Raw genomic sequence first — 2,933 nt, forward strand, 5'->3', positions numbered from 1 at the left:
AATTTGTAATTATGTATTTCGTTCTTTGCTTACTTACATTCTTTCTCTTCCCCTAGACTATAATGTTCAAAAGTACAAGAGTGGCCTTTTCTTAGTAATACTGTACCCTGTCACTGGAACATCTCTAGCCACATCAAGTGCCCAGAATTCCAGGTGAAGAAATGAGTCTGCAAAGAATCCATTCCACCTTCCATGTGTCCCCGACATCCTCACTCATTCCACTTTGAAACCAAGAGTCTGGGGGCGCCTGGGTGGCTCAGGTTAAGCGTCTGCCTTCAGCTCAGGTCATGATCTCAGGGTCCTGGGATGAGTCCTGCATTGAGCCTGCTTCTCCCTCTCCCTCTGCCGCTCCCCCTGCTTGTGCTCACGCACTCTTTCTCTCCCCGCCAAATAAATAAATAAAATCCTTTTAAAAAAATGAAACCAAGAGTCTAGAGTGCCATCATCTATTCCTAAACCCTACTACTAATCCTTAATCTTGTCTCCATTCTCTCAAGCTTGTCCTTCCTGCCCTCCATCCTCACTATGCAGCTAGCTCTTCTAAGCTAAACACCAATCCAACTGTGGGCCACCCCAACTCACAATGGCTTCCCACCAGCCTTAGAATCAAATCCTTATCTAGGTTCACAATCTTATCATCCAGCTCACCTTCCTCCTCTCTTGCTTTGTTTTCAGCCCTGTCCTCTCTTGCTCAGTTCCCAGAACACTCTGAGCTCTTCGCTGCCCCAGGGTTCTGCAATGGGCAGAGCCATCCTGCTAAAATGCTCTCCCCATGCCTGGCCCCACCACAGCCCAGCTAACTGCCTAGCTGTACCCTAGTGTGGTGCCTAAATGGGGTGTCTTGATCAGATGGGGGCCCCCCAAATATGGGGGACGATCGGGCAGAAGCCGATGGCATGGGTGGTGAAAGGATTCACCAGACGCAGAACAAAGGAGATAGAAGCTTACTGGATACACTGCAAGGCAGCAGAAGGAGGGCAGCAGAGGAGAGACTGTCTGCAATGAGGCAGTGGGTGGGGGCTGTTTTTAAAGGAGGGAGATGGAGCGCCTGGGTGTCTCAACCGGTTGAGCATCCAACTCTTGATTTCAGCTCATGTCATGGTCTCAGGGTCCTGAGATCAAGCCCCACATCTGGCTCTGTGCTCAGTTCTAACTCTGCTTCAGCTTCTCTCTCTCCCTCTCCCCCTGCCCCTCCTTTCTCTCTCTGAAAAAAATCTTTGCGGGGCACCTGGGTGGCTCAGTCGGTTAAGCATCTGCCTTCAGCTCAGGTCATGATCCCGGGAGTCCCACACAGGGCTCCCCGCTCAGTGGGGAGCCTGCTTCTCTCTCTCTGCCCCTCCCCCCACTCATGCTTTTTCTCTCTCTCTCTCTCAAGTAAATAAGTAAAATCTTAAAAAGAGCAAACATTCTGTAAATTAAAAATTCTCTTACAAAGTGAAGGGTAGAGGGGAACCCCTGCCAAAATTACTCACCAAGACACACAGAAATCCGTAGGTCAGCAAGGTAAGAGTTTGAGCCAGGAGGATATTCACATATTTCTGAGCTACAGCACGCTTTTGGTCTGGAGAAAAACACAAGGTCACTGACTTTTATCTAGTAATGCGATTGAAAGGACAAAAGGATTAAAAGACACACCCTGGTCTCCTCAATTAGACTTACATAGTGCACTTTGTATCGGATTATTGATAACCCAAAATACGCCCTGATGACCTTAATTCCACTTACTTGGTATTTCCTAATATCCAGAAAGAAAAAGGACTCAGAAATCTCAATAGGGTGATTCACTGCCTATTAAAGTCTAAATTGCAGCATCTATTTGCAGGGTATTTTATAATTCATTCATTCATTCATTCATTCACTGAATAAATATTTACTGGTGCCTACTGTGTACCGGGCACGATTCTAAATATCAGGAACGTAGAAGAAACAACACACAATTATACAGAAAAATCAAGTAAGTGAGAAAGGTTGCACAGATGACAAATGCTAGAAAAGAAGTAAATGGTAAAGGGATAGTGAGTGATTGGTGTGGGCGAAGACAGGATCTCTTTTTTTCCCTAATTAGCAACTGTGGGTTTTTGGTGTTTTTTAATAAGGGATACTTGATGGCACCCTTTGAGGACCTTCCAGCTGAGACTTTGACAAGACTGATCAAATTTTGTGCTTGACATAATTTAGGCTAAATTGACTGAGACAGCTGGGCCCTAAATTTTATGTGACCTTCCCCCACTATAACTTGTTTGCTCCACATCAGGTCCGGATTCCCACCCCTCCCCTACATGCCTGCAACACGTGAACATTCCTGCCTCATCTTTCCTGTTAGTGCAATATTCAGTGCAGGCTGTTGAGTTTCAAGACACATCCCTCTTTCCCTTTCCCCAGCTACCAGCCTCTGCATATTAAAGCTTTGTTCACCCACCCCTCCCCTGTTCTGCCATACACTTTGCAGATCTTCCTGTTGCAAGAGTCCCCCTTAAGAAAGTTTTCCCTTACTAATTTTGAAGTGCCCTTTAAAAAGAAATTTACCAGGGGCGCCTGGGTGGCTCAGGCCTTAAGCGTCTGCCTTTGGCTCAGGTCATGATCCCGGGGTCCTGGGATCGAGCCCCGCATCGGGCTCCCTCCTCAGCGGGAAGCCTGCATCTCCCTCTCCCACTCTCCCTGCTTGTGTTCCCTCTCTCACTGTGTCTCTCGCTGTTAAAAAATAAATAAAATCTGGGGCGCCTGGGTGGCTCAGTTGGTTAAGCGACTGCCTTTGGCTCAGGTCATGATCCTGGAGTCCCAGGATCGAGTCCCACATCGAGTCCCACATCGGGCTCCCCGCTCAGCGGGGGATCTGCTTCTCCCTCTGACCCGCTTCCCTCTCGTGCTCTCTGTCTCTCGTGCTCTCTGTCTCTCATTCTCTCTCTCAAATAAATAAATAAAATCTTTTAAAA

Source organism: Leptonychotes weddellii, chromosome 1, assembly GCF_054177405.1.
Source record: "Leptonychotes weddellii isolate Sample4059 chromosome 1, ASM5417740v2, whole genome shotgun sequence".
Taxonomy (NCBI): Eukaryota; Metazoa; Chordata; class Mammalia; order Carnivora; family Phocidae; genus Leptonychotes; species Leptonychotes weddellii.